This window comes from Haemaphysalis longicornis, unplaced genomic scaffold (assembly GCF_048455015.1).
Source record: "Haemaphysalis longicornis isolate Haplotype H1 unplaced genomic scaffold, Haemaphysalis longicornis Haplotype H1 scaffold_6, whole genome shotgun sequence".
NCBI classification, from domain to species: domain Eukaryota; kingdom Metazoa; phylum Arthropoda; class Arachnida; order Ixodida; family Ixodidae; genus Haemaphysalis; species Haemaphysalis longicornis.
Genome location: NW_027526407.1, coordinates 57,990,339 through 58,009,055, shown reverse-complemented (window position 1 = coordinate 58,009,055; position 18,717 = coordinate 57,990,339). Strand labels below are relative to the sequence as shown.

Genomic DNA, 18,717 nt, shown 5'->3' with positions numbered 1-18,717 from the left:
GCGGGGATGTTCGCCCGAGTGATGTTGACTGCTTAGTTTTCTCAATTATTTTGATTTTGAAGCTGCTTTCCCCTTACGGGTGGCCTCACGGTTGATCAGAGCGTGGCGCTGGGTGTTTTGTAACGGTGCCCGGCCGCAATACCCTCAAATTGCAATTTTGGCGGCGTTTTCGAGGTCGATGCCCCACGGATGCAGGCAAGAAACTCTGACTCTGATCCCGTGATTTGAATGTACGCACGAGGAAAAGTAACATATATGAGACGAAACAAAAACGAATTTTAGGGTAATAAACTGAACAAGGCGGCGGGAGTAACCACGCAAAGAAGGGTGGAGGGGATTGGAAATTCCCTGCTGTTGCTTCGCATCTAAGTATCGAGCGTGGCTATGCGGTACTGGAATGCATTATTACAGGGTGTGTTTTTAGGAAATTTAGTATGCTTTAAGTATGGTGGAAAGCTCTAAAATTGTAAATATATATAAGAAGGTTTCAGGCTTTATTCTTCAGCAGCGCCAGCCGCAGCAGTAGCACCGAAGCACCAAGTCGCGCTGTCCAGTACATCGAGACGCAGAGCCAACGAGACGAGACTTTTTCTTCGTCCCAGCGATGGCGATGCGACTTCCACGAGTTGCTGCCTCTTTCCTGTGTGGCCTCTGTGGCACATACCCACTCATTGGGAATGACCAGTGATGTCCACGCTTCTCCATTATTTAAATGAGTGTGGTGCTGGCGACGGTCTTCCTTACAATATATATATATATATATATATATATATATATATATATATATATATATATATATATATATATATAAGGATTGGCCGTCAAGAACGCCAAGGAAAGCAAAGGGGAGGATACGGTAGGTCATTGAAGCAGATAAAGAATTTTTGGAAGAAAGAAAGAAAGTGGAGAAAACATGCCCGCCGGGTGGGATCTGAACCCACAACCTCCAGAATACGCGTCTGGTGCGATGACTAGCGGCGGGGCGGTTTTTCCCCTCCACTTTCTCGGGTATTTCTGTTAAGGGATTTGTTGTCTGCGTTTAAGGGTGGTAGCCAGCGTCACTCGGACTACTCGGGGTGAAGGGGACCTTCTTTATATATATATATATATATATATATATATATATATATATATATATATATATATATATATATATATATATATATATATGTATATATATATATATATATATATATATATATATATATATATATATATATATATATATATATATATATATATATATATATATATATATATATATATATATATATATATATATATATATATATATATATATATATATATATATATATATATATTGGCGGCACTACTATGATCGCCCAGTCATGATGTTCCTCGGGCGGTGGTTAGCAAGAACAAGATTCTGTGATTCCGTAAGGAGGACCCGACAAGAAAGTGGCTCATGAGTGGCCACAGCTTCAGCTGTTTTTTTTAATATCTAGGTGATTTCATGGACTTTTGCGATAAAATTAGCACCTTTAGTTATGGGAGAAAGCAGTATTTTTATTGGACCAAACTTGTATTTTGTCTCCATGGCCCATTTAAAACTATACGACGCGAACCAATCCCGCGATCACGTGGTGAGCAGCACGACGCCTTAATTCTTGAGCCACCGCGGCGGGTTCCATCCTATATAATGCTTGAATTCTTACTGAACAATTAGTTATCAAATGTTCGGGGCCGGCGAGTGGCATGGGAAACAGCGTATTTACTCGATGCTAAGCACCCACTTTTTTCACGATCGCGATGCCTGAGGGGGGTGCTTAATTTCGAAAAACCTAAATTATCCCCCTCCCCCCCCCCCCCCCGGTCGTGGGTTCGATTCCTGGCCGCGGCGCCCGCTTTTCTGGTGGAGGCGAAAAACAAAAACGCCCGTGTGCGAGATATCGGCGCACGATAAAGATCCCCAGGTGGTCAAAATTAATCCGGAGCCCTCGACACTACGGCGCGCCAATCGCCTGCGTTGCGTCGGCGCGTTAAACCCTGCGATAAAATCAAATAAATTACCCCCCCCCCCCCACGTTTTTTCGCGGCCGTATCCCGACGAGATGGGCAAAAGCAGTAAAGTTTTGTTTGGCAAGCATTCCAAACAAAAATACGTACAGACAGTGAACAGAGCGCTGATGTCTGTTAATCAGCCACCCTCACTACCATTCGATTCCATTGTGCCGCTTCGGCCGCCGCTCTCAGTACCCCCAACAGGTCGTCTTCTGTTTTGTTGAAGTGGTTTATAATCGGAAACTTCATTACTTACTAGGCCCAAGCGTCAACTCGGGTCCGCTTCCTCGCGTCTCAAATCAACCTTGCGAAGGTTTGTTTAGAAAAGTGGGTACTTAGATTTGCATGCAAACTTTTTTTTCCAAGTTTTTTTCCCCCGAAAGTAGGGGAGGGTGCTTAGAATCGGGGGGTGCTTGTAATCGCAAAAATACGGTAGATGCAGCTTTTACGCGTATAGAAAATGTCACAGGCTGGATCCACGAGAACAATCTATTAATTAATGGGTTTCAAAATTTTTGTATTTAAATTTCCCGCTTCCAGCATCGATAGCGAGGGTAGGAGTCAGGCGCAAATGAAGGGGTGACTGGGAGCAAGATACACAGTTCTATTTCAACCAAAAAGAAAATTTCCACCTGGAATATCCTTCCAGCGAAATGTAATGCTCTCGAAATCCAATCCCCAGAGCAGACCGGTATATACTTCTTCATTCTTAAACGCGGGCGGCTCAAAAAAGTCCTGGCCATATCGAAGGAAGAACATCTCTTCGAGGCGGATTAGAGTTGTCTTTAATCTCAGCAAGTAATCATGAGCTGAGCGTGGACACTGCCGTGGACACGACGAATAAATCTTTTATGACGTCGACGACGGTTCCCTAGCGTTAACATTTATATAACAACCTAATAACAATACTGGCCTATCCTCCAACGGGGAGAAAATCCCCAATCCGTCTTGCGCTTCCCTAATCCACAATTGGACTTTTTTTTTCCCTGCCAACGCGAAAACTGGAGAAACCGCGGGACTTTTCTTCGTGCTCGTCTCGTAATTTCTTTTCCTTGAGGATTATTGTACGTCTCCAAAGCAGAGAAACAACAGAGGCAACTGCAAATACAGAAGAGGCAAAAAATAAAGAATGGGAGGGGGGGGGGGGGAGCCGAAGAAAAAGGCTTTCCTTTCATTTTGTCCCTGATGCTTTCCTGTGTTTTCGCTGACAGGCGACTAATGGATTCGCTATAGCGATTGATAAAAAGCTAGAATAAACGTGATATCGAATTAAGAGGCGGGGGACAATCTTCGATCCTTCGGACTGAGCACGTACGCATAACGCTTCGTCACGGAATCCGGGGAGCATGTTGATCGATGGGGAAGGCGAATGTCGGCACGTGGGATGGGTCTTTCTGCTTCGTGCATTCATCTACTTCGTTTGCGCCTTGTCAGGAAAGGGAACAGGACTTGCGAGTCAGCGTACGGTGTTGTATTCCTGTTCTAGTCTATGCATATGTATGCTTGGTTTGGGAACGAATAAAGCTCGCAAGGAGCGCGTTGAAATAGAGTAAGTGGAAAGACGGACGCACTCGGTAACCAGAGCCACCAAGGTTTCTTGCGTATCGCGTAGTCGACTGGCCTTCATCGGAGGTAATATCCTACTATACAGTTCCGAGATGTTGTTATGTTACAGGAGTTAGATCTTATTCCTATGAGGGCCAGGCGACTGGCCAAATACAATGTTTCAACGCGTGCCCGACTTGCCACCCACTGCATATATATATATATATATATATATAGGGTTTGGAAATGAGGGGTTCATTAGGAAATACAGGAAGAAATGCCGGCAGTCTACAACGCCAAAGAAGGCATAGGAGAATTAGACAATTTTTTACCGTTAGTGACGTTACATTATTTTTTATTATTTATTACGTGAGAAGGAAAGAAAGAAAAGCACGCGCCCAGAGTGGGGACCGAACCCACGCCCTTTGATAAAACGGTAAAAAATAGTCTAATTCCCTTATGCCTTCTTTGGCGTTGTAGACTGCCGGCATTTCTTTCTATATATATATATATATACAGAAAGATAGGTCAGCAGTCTACAATGCCAAAGCAGGCATAGGGGTGTGGTTAGGCTCTTTTCTTTTTCACTACGGTTAATTAGGTAAACATTTTTTTTAATTATAAAGAATATATATATATATATATATATATATATATATATATATATATATATATATATATATATATATATATATATATATGAGGAAACGTAGAGCGCTGAAGTTTGCAGGGCGACTACAGAATTAAAGAACAAACGAAGCGCATCGTTTGTCCCTTTATTCTGTGGTCGTCCCGTAAACTTCAGCGCTCTACGTTTCGTCATGAACAAAATAAGGCCCCGCGAGCAGAACTAAACGCCCGACTACGCCTGATAACGTGCGCGGAGGTCGTTTCAACGCAGCTTTTTTTTTTCTTTCTTTCTCGTAACCGCGGTACGAAAAGAAACTCTAGCTAGTCCAATTACCGAACTCGATACGTCAGGCTGATCGAATACCAGCGTTCTGGTGAATCAGTGAGAAGCAATAAGCGGGGCTGGAACCAGCTGTCAGTAATCGTAATACACCTCCTTCTACCCCGTGGTACGCCCTATATACCGCCGAGTGATCGATGTACCGCAGCGTCGCGACAGCTATCTGTCGGTACAGATGCATTGGCGTTGATGAAACGCACGTCTTTGATCGCCTATGCGGTGCGGACCTGCGCTATATATCAATTGGGCTCGAGCGGACAGCCGAAATGTTTGCGCGTCGACCTTCACTCACAGCGTGGAGGGGATGCTGGTTAATAAAGGGATAAAGGGAAGGCCTTATACGTCGCATCGGGAGGTAACCTTGAGTAACCCCGGCGTTGATACGAACGGCACAAAAACCGAAGAAAGGCCACACCACCCACCAGGCGTGTATAAGGAACGATTAATGATTACCAAATGATTGATTAGTGATTGAAAGTAATAATTGGTAAGTTAAATACTAAGGTGGGTTGAAGAGGATTAAGGCAGATTTATAAATCAAATGTATCACAGTGTATTCAGATAAATTCAAATGAATTAAGATGGGTCACGGTGGATTATTGTGGATTCGGGTGGATTGAGAAGAAGTAAGGACGGTGAAATAGAGCGGTTGCTGTGTCAACGGGTAGACGTGTATATAAAAATTACCCGTCACAATAGTACGCCAGGCTTTCGCCTTCGAACCACGTAAGCAGACTTAAATGCCCCGATATTTTTTTTACTCGCTGGTACACCCTACCCGAGCGACCGCTTATTCTGTGCAAAGTAAATAGCGACGCTTACAACTGAATCTCGGATACGGAGAAATGTTCCGGCCAGTCGGAACAGTCCCTGTTCCTTTAATAAAACTGGGTAGGAACAGCCAGAACAAAAAGCGAGGTTAACTAACACATAATAGCAAGCGTTAAAAGTTACTAGCAGAAGCAATCACGCCACAGTGGGTTGATAACAAGAATATTTGGTATCTCTCGAACGTCAGTTTTCTGGGCAACGATTGAGTGACTTTCTGGGCTTCTTCAGCATTGACGATTGAGTGAACAGCCGTGGTTTGTATGCACCACGAGGAAAAAAAAATCACGCATCTCCCCGAAGTAAATCATGACGAGTGGGCGAAGCGCTGGGGATCGTTCTCACCGTAAATCACTCGTGGCATTGCGCACTCACGCATCACGCATGTAAATGAGTGACAACGCGTGTGTACAGTATATATACTATTCCAATCCAATCCGATACAATTCAATTTAATCTAATCCAATACAATGCATTTCAATCCAATCCAATCCAACACAAATCCAATCCAATCCAAACCAATGCTCCTCGCGCATGCGCAACACTGTGTACATGGACGCCAAGCCCCGGACAAACCGAGGTACTAAGGTGCTTCGCCCCTAAAACTTGCTCTGGCTGCGTAGGTTTGACCTTGATACTTATCTTGCACCGTGTATCCCGCATTAGTAGTAAATTACACAAATGGAGTCCAACTTTCCCACAAAACAGTCTCCTCTGAGTTAACCCAATAAAGCTGGATGCAATCGATGTACAATTCCTTAAAAGCTGGTAGACGTGACTTGTCAGCATGAGTTCCTCACCCACTTCGCGCTTTGAAGGGGAAACACCCCTGACTAAGTAAATTAAGCAAAATGAAATATCAAATTCTTGTGATTTGACGAGTTTATTCTAGAGCTTGTAAAAAAATTAAAGACGTTCCACTCAATGTGAAAGCTGTCGGAAGTGCAGAGCAGCGATTCGCCATAATGCGCTGTAGCGCCGTTATCTACTCACTGCTACCACCCAACGCAATTGAAATCCCCCGTTTTCGCAGTGCTCGCGCGCCTCCTGCCTGAAACTGCGTCAGCAGGAGTTCTGCTCTTTTTGTGCTTGCTTTTCCTCCCGCACGTGCCGGCATTGCCCTGCCACTTTTTTTTTCGCTGACTATCGCAAAAACCAACCCGACGAGTGTCCCTAACAAAATGAACGTGGGCGCTGCCGGTTAATTACGTATATTTTGCCTCAAATGTACCGGCATTTTTTTTTTTTGCGCCAAACAACAAGCAGATGTATGACAAGTGCCAGCCGTTCACGAGTTTCGAACGCTTATGACTATATAAACCCCTTGGCTTTCGAAGCCTTTGGGTTACGCCGCGACTACAGCTGCTACGACGGAACGCCGGCTCTATCCAGCGAGAGTGCTACGACGACAAGGCGCGGCCCTAAAGTGCTCTGCACTTAAAAGTGCAACCTTATAACATTGTTACAGAAGCGCAGGAACAGGCTACTCAGAGCTAAACTTGAGCAAAACGTCGTTATTGTTCTTCGGCCGGTTCTGGCTCTTACGCTCCAGTGACTGTGATTAAAAGTTATCGTAGGAGCACAATCAAAAAAAGAATAAAAAAAATTCTGCTTGGAGTGGTCCCCTAGCAATTGGAGCTTTCTAAAATGCGATAATGTGCCACAGAAAAATAGATAAACAGCTCTGTCCCATCCGGTAAAGATAAAATGAACCTCATAACCAGGCGCACACCAGCCCGAAGTAGTGTACTGACAAAGAAAAAAAAAAAAGACCGCCCAACCAAAACGTATGCTTTGCGTTCGTATCGATCCCACATTCCTGAGCGTACGAGGTCGCGTACCAAGTTCACCGACCTTCTAGCGCACTTAATATCGCGGCACCCGTGTTTTTTTTTCTTCTTTTTTATCTTGAATACACATCCGATAAATTGCGGGCAACGTTCCAGCGACAAATGACGTGCCAATTCATCTCGGCTGGGAAATCAGAGAGAGTCTAGGGCTAAGAAAGTAGCCTGACGAACGGCTAGGGACAGTACGTAAAGTTCGCCACCCTTATTGCTAGGCCATTTTCTTGCAAGGTTCTCTGGAAATCGGAGACTATTCGTTACTTCGCCTCAAGGCAAGGCGACACATTTCCCAACGACTATCACACAAGCCGTGGAAGTTGGCGCACCAAAAGAAGTAACTACCAAAAAGTAACTACCGTCGTTTCGAGTTATTGTATTCCCAGTCCATCTAACGGCCTCAAGGGAATAGCGCGCGCCAATAAAAAAAATTTAAAAAGAAACAGAGTTGCTCGAGCATTTTTCAACCACTTTCGGGATCTCCCGATATTTCTCGGTCCATCTCCGGTCGTTCCCAATAAACGTCCACGATACATATATAACTTTGTATCCATTTCAGGCTCGTCTCGTCTTTTTCAGATTTCGTTCGTCGTTTTACTTGTTTCGGCGTGTACGTTTCTCTCAACGTACAATGTCCCCTAGCCAAACCAGCGTTATAACTAACGCCGACAACGTGCAGCGCTTGCGGCTTGACCTCGGCGCCTCGTTGATGTAAGCGTGAATCGATGTCGTCACAATTTCTTGTGGATGTGAGCCGCCCCAAATCGGTCCCCAGAGCGTCACCGAGGCGTATAGGTTGCGTAAAACTTGGAAACTTGAAATATTCCCAAGTGATTTTCCTTACCGCAAGGGGCCGGACTCGTTGCCGTTTGCGCGCCATTTTTAGAAGTTATTGTTTCATCTCTCTCCCCGCCTGTGCTATGTTTCATGTGGACGGCAGCAAATAAATAAATAAATAAATAAATAAATAAATAAATAAATAAATAAATAAATAAATAAATAAATAAAGCAGGCGGGACATCACCATGACCTGTCTCGGGAAAGTGCTTTTTCATGTACTGATTGGATATTTGCCGGGAAAGCGAAGTCGAACACGTTGCGTGGAAAACATGTACTAGCTGCTGGTTTCGCATACGGAGGTACACTTCTGTAGTTGGGCTCGCGGATCGAGTGTGCGCTCTAATAAAAGAGTCACTGAACCCGCTTCAAAAGCGTAGCCGACCTGTCTGTCTCTGTTATATAGCAGAAGCAGACTAGCTCGCTAAAATTTTGGTAATCCTCGCCCCGCGTTCACGTCAACGGCGGTATTGGTAAGCAGCAGAGCCCTTAGACACCACGCCGTGTGCCCTCAGAAAAAACGCACTTGTGGGAGGCTTAGAAATGTAATTTCGAATGTGTACATCTTTTGCCTTCTCTCAAAACCAATGAAATCGCTGTAATGATAGCAATTTGACTACCGTAACACGAACTGAATTTATTCTCACATAATGCGCATCCATTAAACAAATCATGAGTATGCCGACGCAGTGTCTATTAAAGAGATGCAAGCATAAGGCGCAGATTTTGAATTTGAGCATTAAACGCACCGTGACAGCAGTTGCGCCACTGTCGGTGATGGGGAGTTTTCAGCGCTTGAAGTTGCAACTTTCTTACCCTCGATCCTCTCATAGAAATCCGGCCCACTGCCTTCGTGTTAGTGCGGATATCTGGGAGTTCTACGGACCAGCCGTATCCTAATGAAGAGGCTGTGGCACGACGCCCCGGACTAGGGCTGTTGAGAGAATAAAGTTTTTTTTCTCTCTTTAGGAATTTCGAGCAGCTTTCTTTATCTCCACTGTGAGATGAAGACAAAATACAAGTTTGGTTAATCGTCAAGACTGTATGCATTGTCCCAACAACATTTGTACCAATTTTATCGTGCACATTAAACAAATAATTGAGCTATTAGTATGAAGCCAAGGCTACTCCCTAGCACCTTTCGGCGGTTCCTTTATGACGTCACATAACCTTGTTTTAAAGACCTTGTTTTCCAATTTAAAAAATGTGGCAAATAAAAAAAAGACAACGGTATAGAACTTTGCGCTTATCACACGGCTAACGGGGGCGAGGCCATCTAGGGACGGTCGTGGATGAGAGGTGGTATGAACGTAGGCGGCCGTGGTCTCGCATACATGCATAATATGCACGATCTCTGGCACACACATGCGTGCATGCAGCGTTCGGCAGGCGCAGGTCGGGCTACCGCTGCCTCAAAAGATCAGTAAAGCGTAGCGCGGCCACTCCCTCTGGAGGGCAGCGACTTGACAGCTAAAAAAAAAATCCAGAAAAAGCCGAGCCGAGTCTAGCCAGAGAGTCAGCATAAACGACAGTGCAAGTTTGACAGTCCGCGCGGAGTCAACGAACTTGCGAGAGCTCGGACAAGCGTTACCTAACCAGAAAGATGAGAAGAGCGACGTGCGGGAACGGTCGAACTCGCACCGCGCACGTCTCAGCCATTCCGTATACGGCGATGACTCCGGTAATAAAAAAAGCAGACCTGGTCGTAGACGATGGCCACTTCGTAACGGTGTCGGCGCGTTAGCGTGTGCGGCATATACTGCGGCCCACCGGCGATGGCGTCGGCGCAATCAGGTAATCGGACGGGGAAAGGATATCGCCCCCTACGCCGTCAAGCCCTGCCCCGGGACTGTAATCGCACACACCCAGTGTTATAGGGTCAGCTCCACCGAAGACTCTACATGCGGGCTAGCTTATAGATGGCCACATATAAGGCAATTCCATCCCCACGCTTTCGTTCTTGCGTACTCGTTCCCGCGGGCTGCCCTTGACCTGGCTAATGCCCACTCGTACCTTTTCGTGCTTTATTTGTAGGTGTCGCAGTTTCGCCTACTCTCCGTATATTCATTTACATCCTTTGAGCCTTCATAACATGTTGCCATGTTTTGGACTGTACTGCGCATGCGCTGTGAGACGGTCCTGTCGAGTGCGTTAACTTAATGGGTGCTAGGACAGCCCAGTGATAAAATGGCTGCAACCACGACGAAGCAACTGGAAAGGTTTGTGTACAAAGCTGTTGAGGCTGCGAAGTGCTCGAAGGCTTTCATCGTGCGCAGGTGAAAGTGGCCCGTCTTGGTCCTTCAGCTCCTGTGATCCATAGAGTTTCATACTATCTGGCGCTGCAGTCACGGGCGGTCGTGGGCGCCGCCATTGCAGCTGACGACGTTCCTCGCCTACTTGGCTCGGCTAGCGACATGGCTTCTTTTTTGTATCGAAGCCAAAATCAACAAAAAAAGGGCAACATATTTTCTTTTTCATCTTGCGTGACACCTGTAAATATTCCCTGAGCAATGAATCTTTTTGGAGCTCCAATTTCATAATAACAAAATAAATTTGAATTGTTTTTTACGGCACTATTGTTTCTTTTTTGCAGCCAGAGGCAACTTTGGAGCCTGCTCATGAGCCATGCCCAGGACAAGTGGAATGTGCCTTCCCGGTACATGACGGAATGCTCGCTGCGGCGCGGCTCTCCTGGACAATTGCGCCAGATTTCCCTGTAGTATATACCGCATTTACTCTATTCTAAGCACCCCCTTTATTTTCCGCGATCGCGATGCCTAAAGTGACGGGGGTGCTTAAATTCGGAAGACCCAAATTGCCTCCCCCCCTCTTTTTTGCGGCCGTATTTTGACGAGACGGGCGCAAGGAACAATGTATTTGGCCAAAATTCAACAGAAAAATAGGTGCACACAGTGAACCCACCGCTTTCGTGTGATACCGTCACCTTCACTACCATTCGAGTCGGTTCTGCCACTTGGGCCGCCACAACGTCAGACCCGCTTCCACGCGCGTGAAATCAACCTTGCGATGGTTGCTTAGAAAAGAGGGCGCTTAGATTCGCACGCAAACTTTATTTTCCCAATATTTTTACCGACAATAGGTGGAGGGGGGGGTGGGGGTAGCTTAGAATCGAGTAGTGATCGGACCTTGCCTGGAACATGCGGCCGGATTCGTGGCGGAGGAACGCGTCTTAGCTGGGGTTGTAGAGCGTTTATTGGTTGCAGTACTGCACTATCTTGATCACAGTCAGGGTGAACACGGGAGCGCGTGTCGTTCCGTGCGCGGGAGCCGCCTGTCGGCGTTCCGGGTAGCTTCGCACGCGCATCACGTAGCCTCGTTGCAAACGAACTGCGCATGCGTGCGAAGTTACCCGGAACACCGACAGGCGGAACGACACGCGCTCACGGAACGACACGCGCTCCCGTGTTCACCCTGACTGGGATCAAGATAGTAAGTCTGGTTTATGCCGGACCCACACTTCTCCTGACTGTCACCCGGTAACTTATGCTTTTACATTCACAGTTCGGTCTGATTCGGAATGGCGAAGGAACACAGTAAGGTCATTGCTCTTTTTTTGTTTTCCCTTCAGAGCTGGGGGGTGTCAGTCCGGATTGAGCGAATTTCGCTGAAGAATTTCGCGAATAAGTGAAGGCAGAATAAGGTATACTCGTACTTTAAAAATTCCCCGCATTTCCTCGAGGGGAAGAATGTGAAAGTGCGAATGCACGAGTTGAATTTGCGCGGTTCGGTAATGTTCGCGAAAGAGAGATCACAAACACACACACACAACTACAAAGAAAGAAAGATGCATTTATTCACAGACACCTGTTTGTGTTGTCGTTGTACTTGATTGCTAGAGCGGATCTCAGCTTTGAAATTTCGTGTCAGTACTCGTTTAAGCGGGTGCATTAGCCCTTCTCACGGCCGATTCTTGGCCAATCCCCCACGTGGGTATGTGCATGTCAGCGGCCAGGCAGCGCGCGCCCATCTCCCCCGTTGCCAAGGAAGACTAGGAGATTCCTGGCCAATCCCCCACGTGGGTATGTGCCATGTCAGCGGCCAGGCTGCGCGCGCCCATCTCCACGTGCGCGGACATCGCCGGTGGACGCAGGTTCAGGGTCGCTTAAGAAGTGCATTGCACTTAATAACAGCCTTCCATGCAAAACCCACATTGACCCACCATCTGTGGGCTTCAATCCTGTAGGCTTCAATCCGAACCTCGCCTTCCCCCCCCCCCCCCCCCCCCCCCCAGCCCCCGTACTCTCCGAAAAAAGAAATTAAAGTCGTTCCAATCAATGTGAAAGCTGTCGCACGGGCAGAGCAGTGATTCGCCATAATGGTCTGTAGCGCCGTTATCCAAGGCGTTATCCGCTCACTGCTACCACCCAATGTAATTCAAATTTCCCGCCTTCGCAGTGCTCGCGCGATCCCTGCCTGAAACTGCGCCAGCGGGAGTTCTGTTCTTTTTGTGCTTGCTTTTCCTCCCGCACATGCCGGCGTTGACCTGCCACTTTTTTTCGCTTATAAAAACCAACCCAATCAGCGTTCCTAACTAAATGAACGTGGGCGCTGCTGGTTAATGACGTATATTTTGCCTCAAATGTACATACGTACAGTTTCCTTTGCGCTAAACAACGGGGAGATGTATGACAAGCGCCAGCGGGTCACGAATTTCGAACGCTTTTGAATATAAACAGCTTGGCTTTCGAAGCCGCTGGGTTACGCCACGACGACGGAACGCCGTGTGGGTCCAGCGAGCAAGTTACGACGATAAGGCGATCCCCGTAAGTGCTCTGCACCAAAAAAAAAAAAAAAAAACACAGTCTATGTGCTCCCCTTCTCCCATTGCATTTAATTCAAGATTTTCATAAGCCACTCGACTTACCAGTAAAAAAAAAAAAAGGATAAGCCTAATCCCACTGTTCAACGCGGCTTCCCCCATCCAGCTTTTTTTATGAAGCTAGGCGACACGTTAGCATTCCTAACGGAAGCTACAATTTGATTACATTGCCATGGCGAATAACTGGAGGCCGAGAAAATAAACAGTTTTGTAAAGCCTGCTAACGAATGTATGCACGCGTTAAACGTATTTATCGACGTCCATGCGGTGCCTTTACACAGGCTTTTTTGAAAGCCCACGCATTGATCATCTATGCTACGAATATTAAGCGAATTTTTGTTAGCGCGCTCTGGCTCCTATAAGCAATGATCAGCAGATTAGCGGCTCGCTGAGTGGTTCAGGAAATAAGTTATTCCTGTCCCAGTTTAATCCGGGACGTAATAAAACATTCTATTCGATTTTCACCAAAAACAGTGAGATGGAGAGAGTGAGAGAGAGAGAGAGAATTTTTTTGACAGTTCTGCATTGTCACATGCCGGCAACATAGGGCAACTGTTTGTAAAAACGTAGAACGGGGGTAGAATTTAGAACGCCGTTGCTCAGGGTGGCGCAAGTTCGCTGACTTCTTTGGAAAACCACAAGAATCGCAGATTCGCCACTCTACAAGCAACGCAGCGCTTACGACTCACCTTCCCCCCAGTAGACTTTATCGAATAAGCAGCCCGGGACGTTCTGCGCCGCTGGTGTAGTGGTATCATGCAAGATTCCCATTCTTGCGACCCGGGTTCGATTCCCGGGCGGCGCAGTTTTTTTTTTTTTTTTGCGAGGAATGTTATTCATTTGGATACCTAAGGTGACGATGTCCTGCTCGTCCGGAAGCTTCGTGCTTTCTCACGCCAAATAATATCTGCTCTTGCCTTATCGGCACCGGTGCATAGCGTTGAAGGAAGATCGTTTCGAACAGCCACGAAGGCTTGGCAAATACTCTTGTCGCTGTCAAGTTTTATGCGAGCTGTAACATTTAAGAAAGAAAAAGAAAGAGGGAAGGAATGGAATAAAGAAACAAAGAAAGAAAGGGAGAAAGAAAGAGAAAAAGAAAGAAAGAGGAAAAGACAGACATGCCACAGCTCACACTAAGCTTTTCCGCGAAAAGGGAATATGATAAGGGCTTGAATTTTAAACGATTTCCCTTCGGCACCATGCGAAGGTGCCGATATGGTAAGAGCAGATACTTAACTGTTGACTGTAACAAGTTTATTACGTACGAAGGTATTGGATGAGCAGGACATGGTTATCTTATTTTTTCGAAATAGTGACACTCGCTGGCAAAAATTACATACAAAAGAAAGAAAGAAAGAAAACAGTAAGAAAGAAAGAAAGAAAGAAAGAAAGAAAGAAAGAAAGAAAGAAAGAAAGAAGACAGGAAAGAAAGAAATTTTATTTTTTTCTCTGATTTTCTTTTAGAGAAGCACAGCGTTCAGGAACGAGTAGCGGACGATGCAGTTGCCGCATACCTTTACACATAACCAAACTCCAACTACCCGCAACTCTAAGAATTGAAAAAAAAAAAAAAAACGTTATCGTGTTCACAGAGTTAAAATTTTACAAATGATTGTTCCTATATACGTCGTTACGTCTGAATGGAAGTGTTCGTTTCTTTGGTAATAGGTTCATCTCATCACGATGGATGCAAAACTTTTAAGGGAATAGAAATGTCACCGTCTCCACTTTGCATACTAACGAACTCCTCAATGGCCTGACGAATACAAAAAAGTGCGCACTTTTTACGTAAATTTCATTCGCTGTTCATTAGGCCACGAAAAGTTCCACGCGCTTTTCTCTCGCTTTGACAGCACCCGTCAGTCGTTACCACACAGTCGGGAAAATCGATCGTGTTGATCAATTGTACAGGCGTTTAGTAAGGAAAATGCAGGTTCTAAGAGCGCTGCTATAATCCTATTATTTAGACCACGGTGGCTTTTAAAGCAATGCTTTACTAGTAGCAGAGTTCTTCAATGCATTGAAGGACTCTGCTAGTAGCGACGAGTTTCACCGTCTCCAGCAATTTGACCTTCATTTGACCGCAGCTGCGCCATGGCCTTGGCAACGCATGAAGCGACTCGCCGCACGTTGCTCCGCCGCCGCCGGCTTGGCGCATGCGCTCTCCGCCGCTGGATCGCCGTCTGGCCACGTCACTCACCGCACGCCTGGCTAAGAGGAGCTCTGCGCTCACTTAGTGAGTGCGAGCTTGGCCACAGATGAGAGCGAGGCCTGGCCGTCTTCTCTGAGCGTTGCGCGGGAGTAGGAGGCTTTTAGCCGTCGTTGGCAAGCGCCGTCTGTCTATTCACGTGCGGATAACGATACATGTCAATCCAAGGGTAATCACAGTCATGACTAGCCACCAACCTAGGCCCAGTCGTCATACGTGGCTTAACGATGAGTGCATACCTAAGCGTAATAATTATAGCTAAATGAGAGATTAACCAAGTGAGCCCAATACTTATCCAGGCTAAGCCAAGCTTCCACTTTGCAGATCCAGGGTTGGCTTAGCTAAGCCGCAGCCATTTTTTAATGCAGTGAAGCGCCAAGGAAAGCTGCGGGGCTTCAACAGGGTGGAACTTAATGCACAAAACACCATATGCACACGTAAATGCTAATCAGCCAGTCTTGGAAAAGGAAGTGAGTGTTTTAAGGCCGTTCGAAAATGCGCGCTCTTTTCGGCAAGCGTATACGTTTTCTTCCTTCGAATCCTCCTCTGTGTTAGCCCCAGGTGCTGTACTACAAATGAGATACCACCAATTAGCCCGGCACCAAGCGTTACCTAAAGGGGCCATCAATACGAAATACAAGTTTGGTTAATGCAAAAGACAGCTTGTCTCGATAACAATGATATAAATTTTATCTCAAATTTCAAACAAACCAGGGAGATATTAAAGAAAACATATGTAGCAGTGATTAGTGTCACGAGATAAGGGTACAGAGTATCGGCACTCTTTTCTCCATTGCTCTGTGCCGCCGCGGTGATCATTGGTCAGTTCGCATCACGTGACATTTGTTCACACTGCGAGGGTTCATGGGCGCCGCCATTTTGTTGTTTATGCGTTTTCTGTCGGTCAACTGTGGTAGTCTCAGCTTGCTCTCCCTGCTCTGCAGCTGCGCGCGACTGGCGTCGTTCCGAACGCGAATCAAAGCTAACGCGCTTCGCAGCATTCCAGCTGCAGAAGTGTGTCCGAAGATGCCATATTTCTGCGTCTTCGGAAATGTTGTCTACAAATGACCTCGTCAAAGTTGGCGGTGAGGCCGCAGAAGCAGCAATCTGGCAACACTAATAAACACCAAAATGGCCGCCGTTGCTCAATTGCGCGCCCCAGTGACGGTACTCTGTATCTTATCTAGTGACACTACCAGGGATGACTCCCCAGTCACTGCACAGCAATATTTATATAACGTCACAGAACGTTGTTCGTGCGACTGGCGGCTGCCGACGGAAGTCACCGCTAAGTAGCATGACAGGGCGAATGCAGTGGCGCCCTTGATTCTATTTGATCGCATCAGCTGAATGGTAATGCTGTATAAGTGCTTTGATAACTACGTTTTTAGTCCTGGTCCATATTACGTCACTCCTGACCCTAGTAGGTCACTCCTGTTGATATTATCGCTCTGTGGCACGAAATTCAAATGTTTCTCAAGATTTCTCGAGTTTTTAAGATGTCTTTCCTGGCCGAAAGGCAGCTGATTGATCTTTAAAACTGAACAGAGATGTATTTTGCCTTTATTGCCCTTTAATAAAATTCAAGCTGATAGATGTATTTATAACAAGACAATTATGTTTTGCTCACGGAATAAACTGTTTTGTATGAAGAAATCAGCAAGTAAATAAAATTCAAGCTAATAGATATAACTATTACAAGAAAATTATCTGTTTTGCTGACGGAATAAACTGTTTTGTACGAAAATTCCACAAGCAGCACTTTTTAAGTATAAAGAGAAAGGAAAGGGCCGTACATACACATGTCAGGGGAGAGGGTCGATCCACCTTGTTGAAAGTAACGAGAACAAATGTTCTCCATATGAATTTGCAAAGAATAAATTGGTAGTGTTCGAAGCCTCGCGATCAAAGCTCAACCACTTCATTTGTTGGAAGCACCCGGGATAAATAATACAAAAGCCACCAAATGACCTGTTACTGCAAAATTTGTGCGTGGAGCGCTTGCAGTTTTAATGAAACAAGAAGAAAGACTACTGTAGTTCTTTTTTTGTTTCGAGACGGCGGAAAACCAGACACTTTTTCTCGTCAGCAGATGAGTCACGTGACCTAAGCTCCGGGCACGTGCTTCAGTAGGTTGAAGCAGAGAACGTGCATGTATTGTTTTTATACAAAATATATCGCACTGCTTCTGGCTGAATGCGCTGTGGCAAAAAAAGGAGACAAATTGAAGGACACTGACCTACAGATGCACACACATTTCTCTTGTCAATACGCCTTAGGTTTTAGGCTTCGAGTTTTGACTATATTTATCTTTAAAAAAGGGGCTACGATTTTTTATATATTTGGGACATGGCAATCGCGTGAATTTGTAAAGAATGAATCGACAGTGCTCGGCCCCGCGCGGTCGCAGCTCAATGACTTCATTCGTAGCAGATTCGTTGCATTTCCAGATTGGTAGTGTTACCTATACGACGCATCGATCGAGGCAGGTCCCCAAACAGGTCGTTGCTGCAAAGTTTGCGTTCGAAGCGCTTACAGACTTCACAGAGAACAAACTGGAATAGTGTTTCTTTCTTTCTTTCTTTCTTTCTTTCTTTCTTTCTTTCTTTCTTTCTTTCTTTCTTTGTCTCTCTTTCTGTGTATTTCTTCCTTTCTTTCGTCCTTTTTCCTTCCTTTCTCTCTTTCTTGCTTTACTTTTCCTTTCTTTCTTTCTTTCGTCCTTTTTCCTTCCTTTCTCTCTTTCTTGCTTTACTTTTTCTCTCTTTCTTGCTTTACTTTTTCTTTCTTTCTTTCTTTCTTTCTTTCTTCCTTCCTTCCTTTATTTATTTCACTCTTTCTCTCTCTTCCTTTTTTATTTCTTTTTTAAGGATGGAGTACGTCGCTTACGCACAGGGAACACGTGCGTGACTCAGTATAGTCGGACCCAGAACACGTATTATTTTTGTTTATCTCAAAGCGTTTCATGCCATCGCGGTGAATGCTCTGTAGCAACAAAGGGGGACAAATAGAAGGACTGTGACCCTGAGAAGTACACACATTGTCAAAGCTTTTTTCTTGTTGTTTTAAACCGCGTATGCCCGCGGCGTGTTTGAGGGTAAGCAATCCCTGGGCACGACAAATCAGGACCGAAACGTGCTTACGAAATTGTAAAACCTCTTCCTTACTAGGGATGCCAGAAAACCCCTTCGCTCTTTTTCTTCAACAAAAAAAAAAAAAAGGGGGGGGGGAGGGGGGGAGAGGGGTTTCGTTCCACCATAAACATCGCTAGAGAATGTAGCCGTACACGTGAGTGACATTTATACGTCGCTCGGTGTACGTTTGAATGCACAAATATCGTCTTTGTCGACAGACCGCCCTAGCACTCTGGTCCGAGATGACCAGAAAATTTCCCGAAGCACTTAAGTCTGCTTACGTGCCCTGACGGCGAAAGCCTGGCGTGCTATTGTGACGGGCACCTTTTATATACACGTCACGGCATCCCCGCTCCTTTGCCGTCCGCAATCCCCCTTAATCAATCTTAGTCCGCCTTATCTACATTAATCCCACCTTAATCCAGTTTAATCCGCCTTAACCCATCTTAGCCTTATTTCTTAGCAGTCTTTACTATCAATCACTAATCAAC

The 18,717-nt window shown here is 45.7% G+C and overlaps 1 protein-coding gene and 1 non-coding gene across 2 annotated transcripts in view; one reads left to right on the top strand and one right to left on the bottom strand.

Annotated features, from left to right (window-relative positions):
• Nucleotides 1-18,717, bottom strand: part of LOC144142750 (synaptotagmin-10-like) — a 239,208-nt gene that overhangs the window by 79,464 nt on the left and 141,027 nt on the right. The window lies entirely within an intron of this gene.
• Trnag-ccc (transfer RNA glycine (anticodon CCC)) lies at nt 13,621-13,691 on the top strand. The gene has a single exon. It is a non-coding gene; the product is annotated as a tRNA-Gly (tRNA).